Source organism: Papio anubis, chromosome 5 (assembly GCF_008728515.1).
Source record: "Papio anubis isolate 15944 chromosome 5, Panubis1.0, whole genome shotgun sequence".
In the NCBI taxonomy this organism is placed as follows: Eukaryota; Metazoa; Chordata; class Mammalia; order Primates; family Cercopithecidae; genus Papio; species Papio anubis.
Genome location: NC_044980.1, coordinates 141,142,957 through 141,168,635, shown reverse-complemented (window position 1 = coordinate 141,168,635; position 25,679 = coordinate 141,142,957). Strand labels below are relative to the sequence as shown.

Sequence of the window (25,679 nt, the reverse complement as noted above, 5' to 3'; positions counted from 1 at the left end):
GCTGATATACAGAATGTCTGAGTTGCAAGGATAGAAGTTCAAACCAGCCACATTCCCTAAGCCAAAGCCTAATTCAGAGTAAGGCCCTAGGTCTCCACAATTCCATGAAGGCCGAGAGAGGTGAGGAAGCTTTAGAAGAAAAGTTGAAAGCTAGCAGAGGGTGGTTCATGAGCTTATGGAAAGAAGTTGTCTCCACAACAGAAAAGCACAAGGTGGAGCAGCAAACGTTGATGGAGAAGCTGCAAGTTATCCAAAAGATCGACCTTTGATAACGGCTGAAAGGAGCTACAGTACACAACAGATTTTCAGTATGTACAGCCTTCCATTGGAATAATATTCCATATCAGATTTTCACTGCTAGGGAGAAGTAAATGCCTAATTTCGAAGGACAGGCTGATTATCTTGTTAGAGAATGCAGCTGGTGACATGAAGTTGAAGCCAATGCTTACTAACCATTCTGAAAATCGTAGGGCCCTTCAGAATGATGTTAAATCTACTCTGCCTGTGCTCTACAAAAGGAACAACAAAGCCTGGATGACAGCACATCTGTTTACAGCATAGCATACTAAATACTTTAAGACTTCTACTAAGATCTACTCCTCAGAAAAGTTTCCTTTCAAAATCTTACTGTTCATTGACAATGGACCTAGTCATCTAAGAGGTCCCTTAGAGATATACAAGGAGATTAATATTGTTTCCATGCCTGCTAACACAATATCCATTCTGCAGCTAATAGATCAAGAACTTTCAACTTTCAAATCATATTATTTAAGAAACAAATTTCCTGGCTGGGCGTGGTGGCTCACACCTATAATCCCAGCATTTTGGGAAGCCGAGGCAGGCGGATTACAAGGTCAGGAGTTTGAGACCAGTCTGGCCAACATAGTGAAACCCCATCTCTACTAAAAATACAAAAATTAGCTGGGCGTGGTGGCACGTGCCTGTAATCCCAGCTACTCGGGAGGCTGAGGCAGAATTGCTTGAACCAGGGTGTCAGTGGTTGCAGTGAGCGAAGATCGCACCACTGCACTCGAGCCTGGTAACAGAGCTAGATTCTGTCTCAAAAAAATAAAAAAGGAAGAAATTTCCTAAGGCTATAGCTGCTATAGACTGTGATTCCTCTGATGGATATGGGCAAACTAAATCAAAATCTTGTGGAAAGGATATATTAATAGCTTAATAGAAGCTATTAAGAACGCCTGTGACTCATGGGAGGAGGTCAAAATATCAACATTAACAAGAGTTTGGAATCCAGTCCTCATGGATGACTCTGAGGAATTCAAGACTTCTGTGGTTATAGAAGGAGCAGGATTGAAAAAAAAAACAACAAAAGACTTCAGTGGAGGAAGTTGTTGCAGATGTGGAACTATAATCGGATGGACAGCCTGAAGATGTGACTGAATTGCTGCAATCTCATGATAAAACTTGAACAGATGAGAGGTTGCTTCTTACAGATGAACAAAGAAAGTGGTTTGTTGAGATGAAATCTACTTCTGGTGAAGATGCTGTAAACATTATTGAAATGACAACAAAGGATTTAGAATACTACATCAACTCAGTTGATAGGGCAGCGCCAGGGTTTGAGAGGATTGAGTCTAATTTTGAAAGAAATTCTACTGTGAGTAAAATGCTATCATACATCGCATGCTACAACAAAATATTTCCTAAAAGGAAGAGCCAATCAATGAGGCAAACTTCACTGTTGTCCTAAGAAACTGCCAAGCCACCCCAGTGTTCAGCAACCACCACCCTGATCAGTCAGCAGCCATCAAGACAGAGACAAGACCTTCCATCAACAAAAATATTATGACTCGCTGAAGGCTCAGATTAATTGTTAGCTTTTTAAAATCAAGTACTTTAAAATTATGGCATATACATTAGTTTAGATATAATGCTGTTACACACTTAATAGATTATACTACATTGTAAAATATAACTTCTGTAAACACAGGGAAACCAAAAAATTTGTGACTTGCTTTATTGCAGTAGTCTGGAACCAAACCTGCAGTATCTCTGAGCTATGCCTGCATAAATAAGGAGGAGAGTGTTATATATAAAGACTATACTTTGCAGTACCAGGTGTTACCTATAGGCTTAGCAACTTCTAGACCCTCAGACTCTGAACCTTAAGGAAATGTCAGAAATGACAGAATCATAGAATCCCAGAATGTTAAAAGTTGAAGAGGACCTGAAAGACTACTTAATCACACAGTTCTCAATTTTTTGTGGGTCACAAACCCATCTGAGAATATGATGAAAGTGGCACATCTATTTTCCAGACTCGTGCAAGCAGAAATACATACACGATTTCAGGGGGTTCATATTCACAGACATCGAAGCTCATCCAGTGATCCCGAATTTTTAAGATGAACAAACAGAACCAGAGAGGATAAGGTGACAAATCACTTGCCCAAGATTAAATAGTGTCAATGTTCAGGCTGGGATACAGACTTCCCAGGTTACACTAAACATCCTATCATCAAGTCAGTCCTCTGCCACCGTGGCTGTCTTCCGGCATTCCAGAGCAATGCCCCAGTGCTTGGAGAAAGGCTTCTAGATGCTCTGATAGAACTGCATCTGACCACACCCTACTTCACAAATTAGGGTTTATGGTCCATTTAATTTAGGCTCCCACACAGTGGTCTATGGCCACCTTAGGTATATTACAGTCATTCTGTGGCTGCCTGCTTAGCTGACCTTAGCCACAGGAAGCATTACTTTTGTCTTGGTGTTGCAAGCACATTCTTAAACCAGAGTTGTTTCCAAAAAGTGTTCTCCTCCTATCTTGTCAATTCAAATCTCCTTCCCATCCCAAACTCAAATTACTTTTATCCTCATGAAAAATACCCACCTCTCACTTAAAATTTCCCAATATTCTCAATGATCCTATCTGGTCAAGGGCTTCCCGGCTCTTCAAGTTTCTCATGCCTTTCTTTTGGTTTCTATTGGTTTCAGCTTGCTCATATCAAAGTAACCTTGCATATCACTTAATTTGCCCTCACAGACCTTAACTGACATCATAGACTATCTAGTGTATCTACTGACTAGGACAGCCTCTCGTCTAAGGAAATACCACACCACATCCAGCAAACTGCTCAGATAAAAACCACACACGAACAAAACAAAACAAAAACCCCCACAGGATTATGGTGCTGAAAAAGGCCTAGAAATCATCCAGTTCAACCCTTCGTTTTACAGATAAGGAAAGTGAGACCTAGAGACGTTAGATGTCTTATCCAAAGTCACAGAGGCAGAATGTACCAGTGTGAAGCAGGGATCCAGGTCTTCAACTCCTTTTTAATTTTATTTCACTATACCACCTTATTTCATTTTAGTATACTACCAATTTTACTTCACTATATCACCCTACCTTACAGGAATCTAGCTGTTCCTTTTTCTCCTCTACTATGCATTACTATCTGTTTGACTAAATATAAAGAGTGTACCTCTGGGCACACAGCCATTTAAACAAAGAGGCACACAAAACTCTACATTCTTTACCCAAGGAGGATATCAGAATTACAGCATCACACATTTTAAAGAGGGGAAAGAAGGCTTACAGATAATCTAAAATGTTAATTCTCAAAATGAAAGTTAAAAATCACAAGCGGATTTTTTTCAGTCTATGCCTATGTAACACATACCCTCTAAACTGGACCTCCTCCCTCCCTGAGAAAATCATGGCTTTATAGAACTATTATTTTATCCTTCACTTGTGCTGGGGGAATGGGCAAGGGGATGAAAAACCAGTGATCTAATCCAACGTCTTCCTTTGGCTGATAAAAAAATCTCAAGTTCAGAAAGAGGAAGGGATTTGGCCAAAGTAAACCATCAAGTTAACAGAAACTTTGGAACAAAAATTAAGGTCTCCTGTTTTTCACTTTGTAGTGGTTTACACTGTTGGTTTAGGTGTATAAAACAAAGTTTTCTGGACAGAGCTTCTCATTGCACAGGAACCTTCCTAAGTGCCCAGATGCCCTTGGCCAGCTTGGTGTCTGCAAAGAAACACGGTAGACATCTCTTAGTCAAATTCTGGATGTGCAGAGTGCAGGGAGAACATGCTTTTCAGGTCCGTAAAGGCTCCATAAAAGGGGAGTTAAAAATCTGATTTCCACAGCTAGGGCACGGACATCAAAGGCATCCAACACAGATAAGCAAACTGCAGCACAGAAAGGCTAATGGACCTAGACAAGGTCACACAGTGTGTAGGTGGAAGGGGTAAAACTAGAATTCAGGGATCCTGATACTCAGGCGTGGCAGCCTCTCAAAGATGTGTTCACTGCTTCCTGCTCACGGACATCCCCTCAGTACTCTGAACACAGGCCTCCTTCACTTCACAGGCCGAAACAGCGACTTAACATTAAAATCATGAAATTCGTGACGCCCGGAGTGGGAGACAGTCACAGAAGCTGTCCAGTGCAACACCCTCAGACATTTGACTGAGGAAACTGGGGCCCAGAGAGGGTTCTTTAGGCTGGATTTTGGGGCCAGGCAGAGGAGCAGGCAAACCCCGCAAGCACGGCCTAGAAGGCCAGGAACTACAAATTCAACCCCTGATCTCTCAGGGAGCTCTAGGCCCGAAGGGGGCCAGAGGCCGAGCTTAAGCGGTCGGAAGTTCCAGAACCCCCATCCAGCTACCTCAGCCCTGCCACACGCACTCCTGGCTTTGCCACCCCGCTCCCGGTCCCCAGGCCCACTCAGCCGCCGCCTCACCTACGCCGACCCTCCGTCTGTTATTGTGGTTGAGAGGGAGGGACGCTACAGACACTTCCCCGGCCCCCACTGCTGAGGCACTTCCGCTTCCGCCGCCGCTCGCACATTTCCGGAGTGTCGTCATCCGGGGCTGGACCATCAACCCGTGTCCATATTATGTGTGTAAAGAAGTATCGAAGCGCGGCAGCCATGTTCAGCGTGGCATTTCGGAAGGCTTAGGAGGTGCTGGTCTTTCACGTGACACTAAAGCGCCAAGCCGGAAGCACTGAGTCTGATGCGCCGGAACCAGTTTCCACCGTGTGGTTTGGTCTTGATTTCCACTGGTTCTCTGGGGTCTTGGATACCCTCCGGACCTCGCCTTTGCCATTTGCGAAGTAGATAGGTTCCAATAGAGATTTTACCAAAATCATTCAACTGAAAATAGGTAACTTTTTTTTTGAAAGGAAGGACGGGGGCGCGGTTAAAGATGTTAATCTTAAGTCATCCCTTCTGTGATTTCGGGACATTGTCTTTGCACGTAAGTAATAGTATTTTACAGTCCAAAGGAATTTCACATGAGTGTCATTAAAAACTCTACACGACTCTGACATGTAGGCAAGGATCAACTTAATCACCTTTTTTGTTGTTTAATGGATAAGGAATTGTCTTCAGAGAGTGTAATTGACTTGCACAATGTCGCACAGATGGACTGAAATTGAGATTTTTACCTTTTACATCCTGTGTTATTGACCTTATATACATGTAATTAATATGGGCTGAAATCGCTAGATTTAAATAGATACAAATACTTCTTAGGAAAGTTAGTGTGCATTAAAGCCATGTAAGATACGATTTGACAAGACGTAGCATTGACTAGGCTATTCTGCTAGAGAAGAAAAAGCTAAAGAAGGCTTGGGAATCCTGTTTCTTCTTCTTTTCTTGATTGATACCAGACCTACTAGTTTTTCCCCTCTTTCCCCAGTGTGGTTCTGCACCTTAGGTTTCAGCTTGTCTTAGGCACCCACAGTTTTAGCTATCCCATTCCACCTGTCAAACCATGCTCTGTTAGGACAAACAAAACCAAACCTCATCATATTCATGTACTATTCATTGCAATCTCAGCTTTCTTGTTACATTCTTCTTGTAATTGAAGACAAAAATGAATTTTTATGCTATTTGCTTCTGTCGGTTTGTTTCCTAGATTATCCTGAAGAATAAATAGGAATTACGAAAGTTTCTAGTGCAGGGTATGGTATATTTAGAAGGCATTCAGTAAGTTTTATTTCAGCACAATTGTCCTGAATTTTTAATTCAATGGAATGTGATTTTCATTTTATTAGCATTCCTCCTTTTGTAAAAAGCACTGTAGTGGGGCCTGAAATGAATACTCATGAGTAAGAAAGGTTTCCTACCTCAAGTTTAGAAAATTTCACACCACAAATCATTGTAATAAGTGTTAAAGATATTTTCTCACTGCTCTAAGTGTTATATATAATAAGATATCAAAACTAGTTTTAACATTTTCAGGTAGAGCATGTAATATGTATCCCTTCATCTCTAGGACTTATTTGTACCTTGATGATACAGGTTTTCATTAAAAATGTCCTGAGTTAATGTTTCTCCTATACAGTGGCATCATCATGGGGTCCCTGAACACTGCAGGAAAGTTTGCCCTACACTAAATGACCTTAAACTACTGTATTTTTTAAATTTTCAATCCCCATTTTTAATTAAATTCTGAAATATCTCTTCTCATTCTTCCATGAGTTCTGGTATCAGCCCCTATTCTTCCTTGAAGTTCCTTAGGTACCTAAACAACAGATAATCCCTTTATTAGAATGATGACTAATACTCAAGAGAAGTTTTGGTTAGGGATAGTGGTTAGAGTTTGCTCAGGACTGGTTCATATGGCTCTGGAGCCTGTTCAGTGCACAACTGCAGAAAGTGCTATGCATATCAAGGTTATTCTTACCACCCTTAGACTTGAGGTATATGGAAGAACTCCACTATGAATTCAAATACAGGATTTTTTTGGAGGTAAAAAGAAAAAAACCACAACTGTTGTAGCTGTTTTGACTGAGAAATTGTGTATTTAGTAGTCAGGAATGTAGGCTTTAGAAACAGAAAGACTTGGTTAAGTGTGAGTTCCTCTGCTTACTGGCAGAGAGACCATGGGCAATCACTTCAGCTCTAAGGCTCAGGTTTGTTAAAATAGACATCATTATGGTATCTACATAACAAGTCACTCCAGAATTTAGTGGCTAAAAATTTTATCTGCCGTGATTCTGTAGGCTGGGCAGTCCTAGCTTACAGTCTCTGGCATTTACAGTCAGATGTCAAACTGGGGCTGTAGTTAATATCAGCCTCTAATAGATGTTATATTGATGGCAGTTGAGGCTGGCTGATCTCTAGATGCTCAGTTGGAGCTATTTATCAGAGTGCCTACACTTGGGCTTTCCCTCTGATTTGGGTTTCTTATACCACGGTGTTTGGGTTTTGTCAGGGAGAACTTGGAGGTAGAATGGGAAAAAAGGGAGCTATTCCAAGCAAAACAGGAGGAAGCTACAAAACTTCATATGATCTAGCCTCTGCAGTCCCAGAAGTGATTTCCATCACATCTCGTTGGGCCAAAAAAGCCACTAAGACAGCCCAGATTCAAGAGAAAAATGAGTCCACCTCTTAATTGAAGGTGTAGTGAAGACTTTGTGGCCATCTGTAATTTACCACACACTGCCTCATTGTTTTTAATTTTTAGATTTTTGGATGTGTATATATTAGCACAAGCATCAAAAAGCAAGGCTTGTAGTCCCACCAGCCCAGTCTTGCATTTGTGCATGAATAATCTCATACCTTATTTTTTAAGAAAATTGTGGCAAAATATATATAACATATTTGTCATTTTAACCACTTTAAGTATACAGTTCACTGCAATTATGCACATTCACATTATTGTGCGAACATCACCACCACCCATCATCATAACTTTTCTATATTCCCAAACTGAAACTCATTAAACAACAATCCCCCATGCTCTCCTCCCTTCAGCTCCTGGCAACCACCATTCTGCTTTTTGACTCTATGATTTTGACCACTCTAGGTACTCATATAAGTGGAATCATAACAATATTTGTCATTTTATGTCTGAATTTTTTAACTTAGCATAATATCTTCAAGGTTCATCCATGTTGTAGCATGTATTTAGAATTTAATTCCTTTTTAAGTCTGAATAATATTCCACTGCATATATATTCCACATTTTGTTTATCAATTCTTTCTTTATGTTATTTTTTTGTGTATTTTTAATTGTGATTAAAAACACATAACATAAAAGTTACCATTTTAATTGTGTATTTCCATTCATTTTTAGTTTTCAGTTAATGCACAATAATTGTACATATTCATGGGATACAGAGTGATATGTCAATACAGGTATACAATGTATAATGATCAAAGCAGGCTAATTAGCATATACCTTCACTGCAAACATTTATCATTTCTTTGTGTTGCAAACATTCAAAATCCTCCCTTTTAGCTTCTTGAAAATATACAATAAACTATCGTTAACTATATTCACCCTACCATTAACAGATGAATGAATAAAGAAAATGTGGAACATATACACAAAATATGTATACAAAAGGATGAAATTCTGTCATTGGAGGCAATATGGATGAACCTGGAGGACATTATATTAAGTGAAATAATTCAGGCACAGAAAGATAAACACTGTATGTTTTCACTCTTATGTGGGAGCTGAAAAAATTTTTGAGCCCATTTTTAAGTGTACAGTTCAGTAGTATTAACCATATTCACGTTGTTCAGCAGATCTCTAGAACTTTTTCATTGCAAAACTGATACTCTATATCCATTGAACAAGAGCTCCCCATTTTCTCCTACCCTAGCCCTGGAAACCACAGTTCTACATCCTGTTTCTGAGTTTGACTGCATTAAATACCTCAAAGAAGTAGCTTCATACACTTTGTCTTTTTGTGACTGACTTATTTCACTTAGTTCGAAGTCTTCAAGGTTTTAAGGCTGAATAATATTCCGTTGCCTGTGTATATCACATTATCTATTCATCCATCAATGGGCATTTGGGTTGCTTCCACATTTTGGTTATTGTGAATAATGCTGGAATAAACATGAGAGTGAAAATATCATATTGAGATCTTGTTTTCATCTTTTGGTATATATATGCAGAAGTGGGATTGCTGAATCATACATAATTCTATTTTTAATTTTTTGAGGAGCCACCATACTCTCTTCCATAGCAGTTACACTGTTTTACATTGTCAACAGTGTATAAAGGCTCCAATTTCTCCACATCCTCACCCTCATTTGTTTCTTGTGAGGTAATGTTTGTAATCCAGATAGAACAGTGCTTGGCAGGCAGTAAACACTCTATAAATGTTAGCTGTTATTATTTGATTTTCAGAGACCTCTTTTCCTTCCTGCTTCTTAGTTATTTCTAGATAGTTGAAGTTATAAGGGCTGAATTCTTAGCATATGATATTTCTGAAGTTCACTTTCAAAGTGCCCTAATTTTTCCCAAGTTACATAAGAAAATTCTGTGAAAGGATGTTGTATGTAGGTGTATGCATAGAGAATTGCAATTTCAAAACCAACACATCGTGGTAGATTAAGAAAAAACAAAAACAAAAGCCTGCATTGAAGACTTTTACACTTTCATAAGCATGAACTCTGAGTGAACATTAAGCAATATTAAACATTAAGGACATTACCGTTCATTTTTAATTTGTGCCGTACTACGCAAGATCATGTTTATGTGATGAGGAAGTGAAAAGGTTAAGAGTGAAACAGGAAATTCAACAAGCTTATTTTTTTAAAATTACCCTTAAGTGTTATGGTTTGAATGTGTTCCCCATAGTTCATGTGTTGGAAACTCATATGGTTGTGGTCTGTGTCCCCACCAAAATCTCATGTCAAATTGTAATTCTCAGTGTTGGAGGAGGGGCATGGTAGGAGGTGATTCGATCGTGGGGGCAGACTTCCCCCTTGCTCTTCTTATGAAAGTGAGTGAGTTCTTATGAGATTTGGTTGTTTGAAATCATGTAGTACTTCCTCCTTCACTTGCTCTCTCCCGCAGGCCACGTGAAGATGTTCTTGCTTCCCTGTCACCTTCCACCATGATTGTAAGTTTCCTGAGGCCTCCCCAGAAGCAGAAGCCTGTACAGCCCACAGAACTATGACCTGATTAAATCTCTTTTCTTTATAAATTACCCAGTCTCAGGTATGTCTTTATGGCAGTGTGAGAATGGACTAATACAGAAACTTAATGCCTAGTGCAATAGTGTTGAGAGGTGGAACTTTTAAAAGATGATTAAGTCATGAGAGCCCTCCCTCATGAATATATCAGTGCTGTTATCAGAGGAGTAGGTTCCTGATAAAAGAAGGAGTTTGGAGATTGGCCCTTTCTCTCTCGGGAAATGGGGAGGTATTAGTCACAGGGTACAAACTTGTTTATACAAGATTAGAGATCTAACAACACTGTAGAATGTATTTACAAAATTTGTTAAGAGAATAGATCTTATGTGTTCTACTCACACGTAACATAATGAAAAGACAGGAAGAAACTTTTGGAGGTGATGAATAGGTTTATGGCATAGATTGTGGTAATAGTTTCACAGGTATATATTTATCTTCACACTCATCAAGTTTTATATATTAAATATATGCAATTTTTGTATGTCAATCATACTTCAATAAAGTGGTTTTTTTGTTTTTTTTTTTAGAAAAAACTTTCAATGTCTCTTTTTTGCTTAAACTGAGGCTTAAATAATGTATATATAACTTGTTTATCAGACTTCCCAGGTACAGTATGCATTGGTTTCAGCCTACCTTTTCAATCTTATTTCCCTTCACACATAACATATTTTAGCTGAGCATAGGGCTCACTGCTTCCCCTCATATACCTGATGAGTCTCCAGCCCTAGGTGAGTGAACAGTTTGCTCCCCTGTAGGCGGAAGGTGGATCAACCTTATTCAGCTATTGCAAGGGAAGAAAAGGAAGTTGCTGGTGAGCTGGGCCCATCTAGGTAAGTATAATAGTGGGATGGAAACTGATGGTCCTTATGTTCCACAAGTAACTAGGAGAAAACAATTGTACTTCTTTTATAAGTTGGTTGTATTTTGAGCCTCACATGGTTCATTCATTCATTCAGCAAGTATTTTCTGAGGGCTTGCTCTAGGGCCAGACACTGTTAGGTACAAAAGAACAATTGTGATGAGAAGTAGATAGGTTTCTATGGGCAGTTTGGTTGAGGAGTTGGGGGACAGAAATCAAATAATCATACTAATAGACCAGTTTTTCAAAAATAAACAGATGGGGGTAGATACATAGTTAAGTTTTGTCCAATAAAGGAATTAATGAATAAATGAATACATATAATACCCTCGATTTTTCCTTTTAAGCATTTCAATGGTTTAATAAACCAAACCTTCCTAAATATTTAAATAAAACTCATAACTCTATTAAACATACAAATATGGCAAATGACAACTTCTCAAACAGCCAGTAATCTTTAGTCTTAATAAAATTCTCATCTCTTCAACTTAATATTCTAAGTTTAAGCCAATACTTGATTAAAAATTTAAAATTTCAATCATAAGACTCATCTAATTCCTTAACATGCTATAGTTTTTGAAAATATGACATTTTACATATTAATTATTCATATACTGTTTCTTAGTGCCAAATAATAATAATAGGTGTGATTTGATCCTCATTTCTTTGCTTAAATTTTACCTTTTGGCATAGACATTTAATCATGTAAGAAAAGCTTCTATTTCCCATGTCTGGGGACCACGGTTGCATACTGATTGCGGGGAATGTTTGGCTGGCCTCCAGGATTCTCTTCTTCCCATTCCCAACCCCTGCCCACCCCCCCTTTTTTTTTTTAGCATGAGCTGTAAGGACGTGAGACTGGAGTGGCTGCAGCTATTTTTCTTATCTGGTAGATAGAGTTTGTATGGGAGATGATGAAACCAGCATTTAATAAAATCCAGAGACAAGCAGAGGGCAGAGATGGAGACTGAGACTTCTGACAATACCTGAGTCCATGGATAAAGCTGTGCCTGAATTACGACCCACCCTGAATCCTCCTAATTGCATGAGTCTACACATTTCTTGCTTGACCTAAGCTGTTTCATTTAGATTTTCATCTCTCTTAACTGAAAGTATTCTGACATATTTCATAGGCCGTGTTAGCTATTGTCGTCCTCCATTATTCCAAATCTTCAGAAAACATTTGTTCCCCTAAATAGCCTTGAAAGTGCTTGAGGAGTGAAGTAAGATAGCAGGTGTGCAGTGGCTGTGGAGTCATCTGCACCAAAGTAGGGAGTGAGGCAGCAGCATCCAAAGATGAAATGAGGTGCTGATGGAGAACTTTGCAAAATTAAAGATACAGAGCACATAGTTACCATAAGGACATAGAGGTCCTGGGATTCTCTGCAATTGGAAGGACACCAGTCTTCCTGTGGTTTGTGGAATGGAAGATCAAGTCATGTCATTTGGATATAAAAGTGTGGGCACCAGAAGGCTAAGATCTCTAGGTGACATTTTTATGCTTTCTACCAAGATAAAAAGTTTCTGCTCCTGACAATACCAAAACTTATTATAGCAAAAACAGGCAAAGCAGTTTACTGCAGTAAGGACAGCAGTATAGCAAGGGATTGAGCTTGGGGCAGGCCTGAGAACAATCTTAGACTCAAAGATAGTATATAGAAAGTATAGTGTTGAAGCATCTGTTGTTTGCTTGACCTGCATTTATTTCTCCTCTGGCAATAGTTCTTCAATATTCCTTTGGGGAACAATTCTTTATCCCCTTCTAGTTCATACAGTAATACCAACTTATCTCTGGCTCCTGTAGGACCTTATAATTTGCTCCATTTCAATGAGAGTTAAGCATGCTTGTAGCTATGACTGGTTCAAGAATTTTTATTCCAACTAGTGTAATAAGACTCAAACCTTTCGTTAGAAGACTTCTTAGAAAAGGAAGGCGCTGTTCTACTGACGACATTATAACTGTAAGCTGCCAGGGTCTACCACTGCGGATAGAGGTGGCGTGGGGTGGGGAAAGTCTGCCTGAGAATAAAAACCACACTAGAGAAAGTAGGGATGGATCCAAGAACTGGAGAAAGAAATTTCCAGCAGAAGTTTTGGAGACCCTGAATCCGGCTGTTACTAAATTCAGATTCACCTGGAGTTTTCAGGCAGAAGAGCCATAATATCTCCCATTCCCCTATTCCCCCATCCCCTGCTTTTTTTTTTCTTGTAAAATCTGGGGAGCCTGATCCTTACTGGAGGTGGTAGGTAGTAGGCAAAGGATGTTACTCTTCCAAAGTTCAATGAACTACATATGGTTTGCCCACTAGAGGGTGTAGCTCACTTTGCATTAGGAGCAAGGAATGTTCAGAGTTGTAATGCTGGGAGGCATTTACTGTCAAAGAGATCTGTTGAAATGTTGCAAGGTCTCAGCCATAGGGTTCACATTCCTGAAAGGGGCCCTGTCTCAGAAGGACTTGGAGAGTGGTCAGATGACCAAGGCATGACTACAGGCGTAGAAAATAGAGTAGGATGAAGGACTTCATCTTAAGAACCATGAAGCTATTTTTTGTCTTAAAAAGAAAAAGCCATAAAAAAGAATGAGACCTTGACATTTGCAACAGCATGGGTGGAACTGGAGGTCATTATGTTAAGTGGAATACACCAGGCACAGAAAGACAAGTTATGCATGTTCTCACTCATTTGTGGTAGCTAAAAATTAAAACAATTGAAGTCATGGAGTTAGAGTGGAATGATGTTTACCAGAGGTAGTGGGGATAGGGAAGGGGGGGATGGTTAATGGGTACAAAAATATAATTAGATAGCATGAGTAAGCTCTAGTATTGATAGCATAGCAGAGTGACTACAGTCAACAATAATTCCTTGTACATCTAAAAATAACTACATAATTGGGTTGTTTGTAACACAAAGAAAGGATAAATGCTTGAGGTGATGGATATCCCATTTACCCTGATGTTATTATTATGCACTGTATGCCTGTATCAAAATGTCTAATGTACCTCATAAATACATATACTCACTATGTACCCACAAAAAGTAGAACTTTTTTAAAAAGGTTATGTGCAGGAATAGCAAATAGGTTTTATATTCCATGTCAAATCTGATGACAAGGCGTGCCTGGATTACTATGTTGATAAAGATTTTGAGGCCAGATCCAGCTCAGTGGCATGTACTGTTTGATTACTAATATCTGATGTGGGCATGGGGAGAAGCAGGATAGTTAGATGTGATAGACATGTGACATCTATGGTGAGATGTTTCTCAATAGGAACACTATTAGCATCCTGGATGGGTTAGTTTTTCCCTATGCAGGACAGTCATTGTGACAAGTAAAAATTAAGTCCCCACATACTTTAAATACCCTTTATGGGAATGGTACTGCTCTATTAGAAAATCATTAGGTTAAGCCAAGAGTGACTTGATTGGTTTAGATTTGCCTGAGGATTTAACTAGAGCTTCTTAAATTCTTCAAGACTAAAAAATGAGGATTTTTTTTTTTTCTGGATCCTGAGACCAGACTGAGCTTGCTATCTGTAGGGAATAGGGACTGAGAATGGGGAGGGGAATGAAGAGTTTCTATTGAAGGGAAGAAGATACTTATGGTGACAGGAAGCCAGGTAGAACCTGACAGTAGGTGATTAATATGTCATCCCTGGTTAAGAAAAGCATAGGGGGAACCTCAGCTGTGGGAAAAGGAGGTATCTTGTTAAACATCAGAGTCATTTGGAGTGCCCTCATCCTACCATTTTCATTATTGTTGGGTGTTTCTTTTGCCAGGATGTTGTCTTTATATAACAGTTCTCAGGGAGTTGCCCTCTACTCTGTACCTTTGAATCCTCTGAATAAGATCAGCCACCGTAAGTTATTTTTGGAATGAGATAACATATGACTCAATGAATAAATACATACATGAATAAAATATTTCCTACCCCTTAATTTAAGAGTTCATGACCATCTGTTTTCATTTTCTTCATGCCCCTGTGAATTCCTGTGGAGAAGGGAGGAAAGGGGCAACAGGAATGATATTGTTGCTGCCTTCAAGTTTTGCCTTTGTCATACTCTTCCAGCCAAAGACCACCAGGAACACACCTATAGTTGAACAAATTGGGCTTATGATTCATTGCAGCTTATGAGAACACACACCCCTGGGAGCCATAAGGCATGTCAGTAAGAGGGTATTAGAAAGGTCTTATTGTAGGATTTGAGATGTTAGGTTAATTCGGCAAAAGATTTAAGGAAAAGAGGCTTTGCTTTGGTTTGAATGCCCTGAGAAAGTGGGAGTAATTATTTAGAAGGAAGGAAGAGTAGCTTAAGGCTAAAGTTGTAATTGGTGAAGAAGCAGCAGTCACATTAGTCTAGATAAGTCGATATTTGGTATTTTGTGACTTTGATAATGTTCATGTTTTGCCTGTGTTTAGACATGAGTTTTAAGTGGTATTATCTTAGTCTTGATTTCTCATAGTCACAGAGTAGCTTTGTCAGATGTAAACATTCTGTGAAATTGTTTATCTCAAATGGAGAACATGAAGGCCCAGATGTAAGTAGGAGGCTAACCTGTTACAATGCTAAGGCAAGCTTCTGCATGCCATGGGTTGTTTTACTCCTTTTCACATTTTGTCATATTGTTTAATAATCTTTTGTTTTACTGCTCCCTCACTGGACTGTAAAGTGCATGGGTGCACAAACCTGTTTTGATGACCACTGAAGACTAAGTCTAGCCAAGTCTCCCAATCTCATATGTACTTAAAGAGTATTTACTGAGTAAATGACAGAATTGTCCAATTAGCTGATTAGACTGTGAATTGCCCAATGTCAGGGGTTACTTCCTATTCGACTCTGTATTTCTGGAACCAAACAGTTCTGATATATGTAATTAAATATGTCTCAAGTCAAAGAGGAACTCTGTAAAATAAGATTTATTGTTTTTCTTTGAAAAATAAGGTAATATAATGAATTCTACTTTATGAATGAGAGATGATGCTTGATTCAAATGGTTTCATTCATGAAAAACAGAAAAATCACTTCATATTCAAGATGCAGGGACCTTTCTGCATTTTCCATGGTATTGAATGTTGAGAGTAAGATTGAAAGCTCTAAGAGAAATTGATATAAATATTTAGAAACCATTAATATGAATATAATCTTTCTTGTCCAGCCTAGTTGCATATTATAATCTCTATATTATACAATAATTTTTTGAAAGGGGAGAGAATGAGCTTAAGAGGCGGAGGTTGCAGTGAGCCAAGATCACGCCAGTGAACTCCAGCCTGGGTAACAGAGTGAGGATGGATAGATAGATAGATAGATAGATAGATAGATAGATAGATAGATAAATGGAGAGAGAACTTGATTTGTAAACTCCTGGCTTACAAATAGCCCATAGCTACAAAGATTTGCCTCTCCCCTCATTATGCACTTTCACCCTGGAGACGCTTCTGATTTGTAATCATGGCAAAACATTATTAGAGCTTTTAACAAATGTGTAAACCTGTATGTTAAAAAGTAGAGGATGAGGAAATCAATGAATTGATAAGGTACCTTGGGAAAATCTTTTCTCTTCTCTGAATCGGAATTACCTTGTTGATAAAATGACTATAATGATGGTTACCTACTGAGATAAGCTCTTTTGAGCCTATCTGGATATAGGCTTTTGAGCCTATTTGGATATGCTGTATGAACTTCAAGAATACTTATTATTGAGACAAAGACCATAATACAGGAAGCATACTCATTATTGAGGCAAAGACCATAATGGTTAAGAACAGGATAAACTCAGGAGTGTGGAAAACAAAAATGAAAAATATCTGTCTTCTTCAGCAGAAATGTAATAACAATACCAATCAAAATACTAAATTTTATACTAAGTTATAGTCAGTGAAATTTTGCGTGCATATTTCATGCAAAAGTGGCCTTTTTTTTTTTAAACATGGTCTCACTGTCAGCTGGAGTGCAATGGCGCAATCTCGGCCCACTGCAACCTCTGCCTCTCAGGTTCAAGCAATTCTCCTGCCCCAGCCTCCCAAGTAGCTGGGATTACAGGCACCTGCCACCACGCCTGGCTATTTTTTTTTTTTTTTGTATTTTTATTAGAGACGGGGTTCCATCCTGTTGGCCAGGCTGATCTCGAACTCCTGGCCTCAAGTGATCCTCTCAAAAAGTGGCCCATTTAAAGAAAATTTAACAATAGCCCCATAGGAACTACTGTGAAGTGGTAAGGAATATTATTCATCTTCCATAAGTGCTTCCTATTTGACATTAGGCAAGGCAGTCAACTTTGGAGTACTTGTTTTGAATACTGAATGAGATAATTTATATGTGGTGCCAAGGACAGTGCTTGGTATGTAATAAGCACTAAATTGAAATCAGGCCTATTTATAGGTTTTCAAAAGATCCCTCATTATTTGTTCTCTTAAATATTTTATGTTTCTGAGTATATACAATAAATACTTTTTTTTAAAGTTTAATCATACTATATGCATCATTTGATATATTTTGCAAACTTAATGTTAGGTCATGATTATTTTTTGAAAAGTTAATAGGTGATGTCTAGTGAGGTTTTTAAAAAAAATCATATAGAGCTAAAAAGGGATGAGCCTGTAGGCAAAAAGCCAGAGAGCTTTGGTGTACTAAAGTGGATCAACCTTTGACTTCTCCAAGATGCAGAAACACAGTACCAGGTAGAACCCGAGCTGGGGCTTGAAGGATGGAGGGAGGCACATGTACAGTTAGTGTAAAGATATGCTTGTCACCCTCACTTTATTATGAACATGACCTGGCCACACATTTGGAATGCCTTGATAAACTTAGAAGAAAGCAACTTCAGGCTAACAGAGATAAGTATAAAAGTGGAGGAGCCAGATTATTCTTATGCATAAACTCCCTCTGAAATAGTGGGCATGGGAAGCAAAATAGATTTCTCAACTGACCTGGAATAAGAAGAAGCTGAGCAGTAGGGTGGAGGTGTAGTAAACATCAGAGAATCATGGATAAGGATATTTAAGTGGCAGCACAACAATGGAAAAAGAAGATCTTATGTAAGAAAACTGTACTTCCCTCAAGTTCCACTATTGTGTCTGGAGATGCTAAGAACTAGTTGGAAAATGGAAACTTTGGAAAATACTGGCTTTCATGCAAATAAAGTTAGCGGGCATTAGAACATTGATATTTGTAGCATTACCATAGACAGTGACACAATTTCATTTACTAACTCTTTTCCAGAAAGTATTAATTATAGATGCACTATAATTATGGATTATATTATTAGAAACTAATTATACATTATTAGATTTTTTTTTTGTATTTTACCCTTAGAACTATTGTGCAGAACATATCTATACATTATTCTTTGGCAATACCTTTAATACTTTTTGAGGATAGTACCCAGAATAGCTAAACAATCTGCAAATGAGCGAAGTTGAAGAATGCATACTTCTTGACTTCAAAGCTTACTCTGAAAATCTAAATAATCAAGAGAGTGTGGTATTGGCATAAAGATAGACATATAGACCAACATAACAAAATTGAAAGTTCAAAAATAAATCCTTATATTTATGGTCAGTTGATTTTCAGTGAGGGTTATAAAACAATTAAATGAGGAAAGATAAATATTTTCAACAAACAGTGCTGGGATAATTGTGTATCTACATACCAAACAATACAGCTGAATTCCCTGCCTCACACCATATACAAATCTAACTCAATATGAGTCAAAGACCTGAATGTAACAGTTAAAATTTAAAACGTTTGGAAGAAAACAGAGATCTTTGTGATCTTGGATTAAGCAATGTTTTCTTAGATATGACGCCAAAAACACAAGCAGCAATAGATAAATTGTACTTTATGAAATTAAAATCTCCTGCACTTCAAAGGACACTATTAATAAAGTGAAAAGAAAACCCACATAATGAGAGAAAATATCTGTAAATCAACATCCATTAAGGAGCTAGTATCCAGAATATATAAAAATCTCTTACAGCTCAACAATAAGAAGGTAAATAATCTGAGTAAAAAGTGAGCAAAGGATTTGAATAGACATTTCTTAAAAGAAGATACACAAATGGCTAATAAGCCTATGAAAATATATATAACATTAAATCTTTTGGGAAATGAAAATCATAACCATGGTTTTCATGATTATGATACCACCTCACACCTATTAGGATGGTTATCATTAAAAAGATGAGCAATAACACGTGTTGGTAAAGATGTGGAGAAATTAGAACTCTCATACTTTTCCTGGGATTGTAAAATTCTGCAGCTGATTGAAAAACAGTTTGGTTGTTCCTCAGTTAAAGTTATCATATGCCCCAGCAATTTAACTCATAGGTTTATACCCAAGATAAATAAAAGCATATGTTCACACAAAACCTAGTAAATGAATGTTCATAGCAACATTATTCATGCTAGCCAAAAGTGGAAACAACCCCATGTCCATTAATGGATGAATGGATAAATGAAATGTGATATAGCTATACAATGAAATATTCAGCCATAAAAAGGCACAAATAACTGATGCATCCTACAACATGGATGAATTTTGAAAATCTATACCAAGTGAAGGAAGACAAAAAAGGCCACATGTTATATTATTCCATTTATATGAATTGTCCATAATAGGCAAATCTATAAAGACAAAAAGTAGACTAGTGATTTCCAGGTACTGGGGTGGGAGAGATGACAGAGGGGTAGAGATTTCTTTTTAATGAAAATTTTTCTGAAATTAAACAGCAGTGATAGTTGTACAACTCTCTTGTATATATTAAGGACCACTGAGCTGTATAGTTTAAGAGAGTACATTTATTATTTATCCTATTAAAATTTAAATCCTAAGAATACATTTTTAGCACTGAGAAGTTATTTTTTATTTCCCTGAATCCTTGGGATTGCAGAGAAGGGTAAGACAGTAGATTTGGAGAAAGGATGAAATGTGGTTAGCTAATAATACATTTGGGAGAAGTAGCAGCAATCATCCATGCAGTTTCTATTCCCTCTATGGAATCCCTATGTATGCCATAGAATTATGACCACAACATGAAGGCCTATCAGATGAGGTTTTGATATCATTTGGAAGACACTGCTATACTGGCTAAAGCTGACTATGGTATAGGTTATGTGATCTGAGTGAGTTGGGAAATGTGGAAAGAACACTAGGGGCTGAGTACAAACGTGTGTTTATGATAGAGTGATCAACCATTCTGGTTTGTCTGTGACTGTCTTATTTTAGTATGCAAAGTCTCATGTCCCAGGAAAACCCTTAGTCCAGGGAAAATTGAAATTGTTGGTCCCCTAGTTAGTAGCAATAAAGGTCACTCATCTGTTATTTACTAAGGGCTTGCTATGTGACAGGGATTATGCTAAGCTCTCTTGATGCATTATCTTTTTCAATCCTCATAGCCAACTTCTGAGATAATGACTGAGGTTATGTTTTCTGCCCTAAGTCACATAAGTTTAAGCAAAAGAGCTGAGGTCCCAATCTAGTTCTATAGGATCAGAATCTTCATTCTTAAACACACATTCCATTCAGAGAGTTTGAGCCAAAATAAGTAGTGAATTTTTCTTAAAAAAATTACCTCTAAAGGGTGATTTAGGTTTGCAAATGTGTTTTATATCCACTATCACATTCATTCTGCCCAAGAACCCTTTGAGTTATTCATTCATTCAAAATGTACTTATTAAGGTCTTACTTGGTGCAGATACTGTGTTAAGTGCTAGGAATTAATCAGAAACCTGCCTTTTGACTTCATGGAGCTTATGTTGGGTGATAGACCAAAAATAAAGAAACAGAAAATTAAAATATGTGGTCATTATGACAAGTATTACAAAGGAAATATAAATAGATTAACATAAAAATATCAGAAGTGAATATATTTTAGATAGAATGGTCAGGAAATCCATCTGTGGGAAGATATATTTAGACTGAAACCCAAATAATGAAGAAGAATTAGTCCTGTGAAGAGCATGGGAAAACATTGTTGTAGGAGAAGAGAGATTGCCCAAAGTTTCTGAAGCAGGAAAGAGCTTTGTAGGTTTGAAAATACCGAAAAAGAAGAGTTAATGTGGATGGAGCATATGTAGCAAGTGAAGCACTAAATATCATTCCAGATTTATAGATGAGAACTTGAGGTTTGGAAGCGTTATGAGACTTCCAAATATCACTCAAACACAGGAACAGGATTCAACCCAAGGGCTTCTGACCTCGAGTGCTGGAACCTATTACTTTAGTCTTATCTTGAAAAAAGTAATGTTTCTTAACAGCTATGATTTACATTTTAGGAAAAGAACTTTTTTTTTTCATGGAATCCCGTATTGAAATTATTGTTTAAAATAGATAAAGGGAGGCTTCTAAAGTGGGAGATGAAATTTGAAGTCCCATTTATTTACTCCCTGTTCCCCTATTCCCTCAGGGTCAGACAGTGGAACTGAGATTTCAATGACTTTCTTTTTTTTCTTTTTAGTTTACAAAATCACATTTTGAGGAATTCACAAACATTTTGCAAAACAGTAAATAGTTGATTGCAGTCAGTTACATATTAAATTCTCAAAAGAGGGTTCTGTTTTCGGTTTCATGTTTTCATTTACATATTAACGAAACAGTACACTCAGGAATTAGGATAAATAATGTTATTAGAAGCACATAATGGGCTGACTCTTATGGAGCATATGTGTTTCTGTTGTGTAAACTTCTTTTGATAATGACTGCACTGAAGGACCTAAAACAAAACTCACAGGTCAAACTTTGTATCCTGCAATTATCTCTTAATGGCTTCTAATGTAAGTGTTCTGGTGTTCTACTTTATGTAGAGAGGAGATAATGATAAATTATCTTTCAAACCTCAAACATCAAAACTATATTTTCTTAAATTCGGCAGCCAGAGCCTTTGAGGTTGCTGGAGTTTCTATCTTGCGGGGCAACCTAGTCTACACAGCCAGATCCTTGGTTGTGTAATGCATATCTGTAATTTGTTAGAAAAAAAAAAGAAACCATTCTGAGAAATGAGAAAAATGACTATAACTACTGTCTGGGAATTACTGTAAGCACTGTCCAGGTTCCTCTGGAATCATTTTGGTTCATCAAATTCCCCCTTTTAATTGTGGTGCCTGGAAAAGGATGCGTTTTGTGGTCCCACTCTAGCATCGAGTGTACTTTAGTCCTCTGGGGATTAGGATTCTGGAATAATAAGAAGCTAGCAGGTTTATGTTTTCCTAAATCTTCCCATTTTATTTTCCTTTGTTTCAGTATCACCAGAGTTGGAGGACCTTGAATATTAAAATGATTTTTCTATGGATGGGAGGAGGCTTGGAAAGTTTGTAATTATTATATAACGAGATTAGGAATGAGCTGCCACAGTCTCCTACTCCAGTGATTCAGATTACAGTGTGTCCGTTTATCCAGTATATCAGGCTATAAGACTTCACTGCCTCTCATCACAGCAGTGTTTCCTGAACTTCAGTAACTTGGTTTGTGATTCCTTCCAAATTCATGTGTCATTTTTCTTTACAAATATTTTACTTTAAATTGGCTCACTTTTTAAATTTACCTACCAATCTTAGATTTGTCCTAAATGTGAATGTCCATGATATCTTGGGCTTGAAGTTGTAAACGTATTTTTTCTAACAGATGAAAGAACAGCTGTAATTATTGAAATGAAAGTGATTCATTGGCATATTAACTAAAATTATTATTAATGCTATCAGAAGGTACTCAACTCACTCTTTGGAGAAACAGTGTATGTCTCTTATCTCCTCTTTCAGTGATTTAACCTACATGATATAGACTTGGAAAGATTTTACCAAAGACTAGATGCTTTACTGGGCTTTTAAGAGATGCAAATGACTTTTAAAATTGAATATGTATATGGAAAGAAGGATGTTTAATTAGAGGGAGTTGTATGCACCAAGACACAAAACTGGAATAGCATGAACTCCAAAATAGTTTAACTATTAAGGAAGTTATACTTTTAGGTAGAAAGAGGCTGGATTAAGTTGGGGGGTATTGTAAAACATGCAAAAAATGTATCCTGAGAATACTTAGAGTCATTGTTTTAAATAAGAAGAAGTCTCAATCAGATTTGCATTTTAGAAAGTCCATTCTCAAGGTTATAGAGATTAGAGCAGGGGTTAGCAAACTATTTCTGTTAAGAGCCAGGTAGTAAATGTTTTATAATTTTTAGGTCATTTGGCCTCTATGGCAACAATCCAACTCTGTACCAGCTTGAAAATGGCCATAGATAATATATAAACAAAGTGTGCCCGTGTTCCAAGAAAACTCTATTTTCAAAAACAGGTGGCCATAATTTGCCAACTCCTGAATCAGACTAAATGCAAGGAAACCACCAGATGGTATCTAGAAGCACTAGATGCATATCACAACAATATGGGCAAGTAACGAGGAGGACTTAACCTAGGCAAAAGTATTAAAGTTAGAAAGAGGAAATAAAATACATTAAAAAACAAAAATTAGGAGCTTGAATTGCCAGTGGTATCTAAGGGAATGCAGGAGCAGTAAGAGTCAGAGATGAGTCCTGATTTTCTCAGGACCTGTTTTGACAGAGGTATTTAAATTGAACCATATGAAATTGCCATTATGTAGACTCAAAACAGTCACATATTGGCAGTTTTATATGTTCAACCTTATAGAAATTCTGTAAGACTAAGATTAGAAAAATTATTCTTAGGCAGAAAGTGGAAAACTTACCTTAAAAGGACTGTCACCAAAAATATCTGAAATAAAAATGCTTGGAATAAAATATTAAATAAAATAATGCAGTGTTGAAATGTGTATAGCTAACTAGCCCATTAAGTAATCACAGATAAATTAATAACCATGAGAGTCATGAAAAAATAAGTGGCTTCTTCACACAAACCGTTTATCTGGCCATGTCTTCTGGTTCCCAAACACTATTTCCTTCTTCTTCTTAATGTCCTACTGGGACATCTAATGTCTTACCTGGGAATTCAAACTTATCCTGTTCCTAGGTTTAATGTTGACCTTAGGCGGGGGATATTTAAACTCAAGCATCATCCTCTGAGGCTCAGCAGTACCATCCATTGCTGAGCTGTTCGAACATCATGTAGTCTTATTTTAGAGAAAGGTTTCATTCTTCATAGTCATCTTGGTCATTTGCTGACAGAAATCTTAGATACCTGCATTTGTTTTCAGATTATTGCATCTCGAATGTACCCTTTTTCTAAATTCAACCGGCATACAAGGAAGCCTCTTTTGCTGGGGACCTCTGTGTCAAATCCATTTACCCAAACTATTGACACTGTATTTCACCTTCATATTTTATGTTTTACTTGAGAGCCTTGACTTCTTTCAGCTACTGCAGCTGAGCTTTCTCCTTGACTCCTCATTCTACCTGCACCATTCAGCTAGCAGATTCAGTCTTACATGGGCTTACCTTATTGGTGCCATTTTGTTGGAGTTAATTAGAAAAAGTTGAGTCCTCTCTTGGAATTTGATAACATCTGGTGGTGTCCTAATAGTACGCCCTGTAAAAAACTGACACCGCTTTGCATAGAATGCATTTCTGTGTACAGGCTAACATAACAAAATACCAGTGTGTGTGAAGAGTATGATGGGAAATAATTAGGAAAAAGAGGGAGCAGAGCCAAAATTGATTATGAATTCAGAAGTCCAAATTATTAGTCAGATATTGAGTATAACTTTCATAGGTCATTCCTTAAAATATTTAAATTCTGAAGCTATCTTTGGCAGAATTCTTGGAATATTAAAAACTGGATTAAACTACTGATAGTTTACTCTATTTAAGATAGATAATTTTTCATCTCTGAGGAAAGTCTCAAAGTTTCAAAAATTACAACATCTAGAAAGAAGTTATTGTGAGCTTGTTACTTCCCCTGGAATATCAAATGTTTATTCTTTCCCCAAGTTTCTTTAACAAATGCTTACATGAAAAATAGCCAGTAGCCGAGATAACCAGGAAGAATGTTTCCGTCTTTTCCATAAGGAACAAAGTGAGTATTTTCAGTCCAGAGTTTTCTAGCAAATTCCTAAAGGCTGAGTTCTCTTGCTGAATCGAAGACTATGGTTCTATTGTGAGAACCTCAGACCCCATTATGAAGTCACTTGGCAAGTGATCTATTTACATGTGGCACTTAGGGCAAAGTCACCAGTTGACTTAGTCTGCTCTGTGTTGCTATAACTGAATACCTGAGGTTGGGTTTATAAGTTTATAAAGAAAGAGGTTTATTTAGCTGGCAGTTCTACAGGTTGGCAAGTTTAAGAGGCATGTGCTGGCATCTGCTCGACTGCTGGTGAGAACCTCAGTCTGTTCACTCATGGTGGAAAATGGAAGGAGAGTGAACTTGTGCAAAGGGATTACATGTTGAAGGAGAGAGCAAATGAGAGAAGTTGAGGAAGTCAGACTTCTAAATAACTAGCTTGAGGGAACTAATCCATTCCCAGGATATCTAGAATTCATCCATTCCTGAGGGAGGGCATTCATCTATTAATAAGGTATCCGCTCTAATGACCCAAACATTTCCCATTAGGCCATACCTCCTAATACCACCACAAAGGGGGTCAAATTTGAACATGAATTTTGGTGGGAACAAATCACATCAATACCATAGCATCAGGCCATCAAAGACCAAGAAGGCTTCCAGGGGAAAATATTTCATCCTTAACAGGCTGTAGAGCTGTGGTATGACAGCATGATTTAACATTGTTTTGTTTGATGGTTTATTATTCAGTTCCATGGAAGTGCATTCTGCTTTTTCTTGCAAGAAACAAATGTGAAAAAGATTAACTTAGTATGAGTAATTCTGGGGAAGGTTTTCAAAATTTGCATGTTTGCCTTCTAATTCTGCTCTAGCAATCTCAAGATTCTTATTTGGTAGATCCAGAGAATGACTCAGACTGTGTATATATATGTATAGT

The 25,679-nt window shown here is 37.6% G+C and overlaps 1 protein-coding gene and 2 long non-coding RNA genes across 9 annotated transcripts in view; 1 reads left to right on the top strand and 2 right to left on the bottom strand.

The window, feature by feature from the left end:
• Positions 1-4,830, bottom strand: part of FBXO38 (F-box protein 38) — a 59,029-nt gene extending 54,199 nt beyond the window's left edge. For 2 of the 6 annotated variants that reach the window (XM_003900329.3, XM_003900330.4), the window contains exon 1: positions 4,714-4,827. The gene's annotated coding sequence lies outside the window, so the exon portion shown is untranslated. Of the gene's footprint in view, positions 1-2,851; positions 4,678-4,713 lie in introns of those variants that run through there. The other 4 variants (XR_002522800.2, XM_009209350.3, XM_003900331.4 and 1 more) reach the window with 4 other exon arrangements.
• Positions 4,831-4,944: 114 nt separating this feature from the next.
• Positions 4,945-25,679, top strand: part of LOC110743544 — a 90,356-nt gene continuing 69,621 nt past the window's right edge. For both annotated transcript variants that reach the window (XR_004183851.1, XR_004183850.1), the window contains exon 1: positions 4,945-5,230. This is a non-coding gene — a long non-coding RNA (uncharacterized LOC110743544). The remainder of the gene's footprint in view (positions 5,231-25,679) is intronic.
• LOC116274968 lies at positions 8,808-24,758 on the bottom strand. Its single transcript, XR_004183852.1, has 3 exons — positions 24,690-24,758; positions 24,178-24,278; positions 8,808-8,823 (listed from the first exon to the last, which is right to left on the bottom strand). It is a non-coding gene; the product is annotated as an uncharacterized LOC116274968 (long non-coding RNA).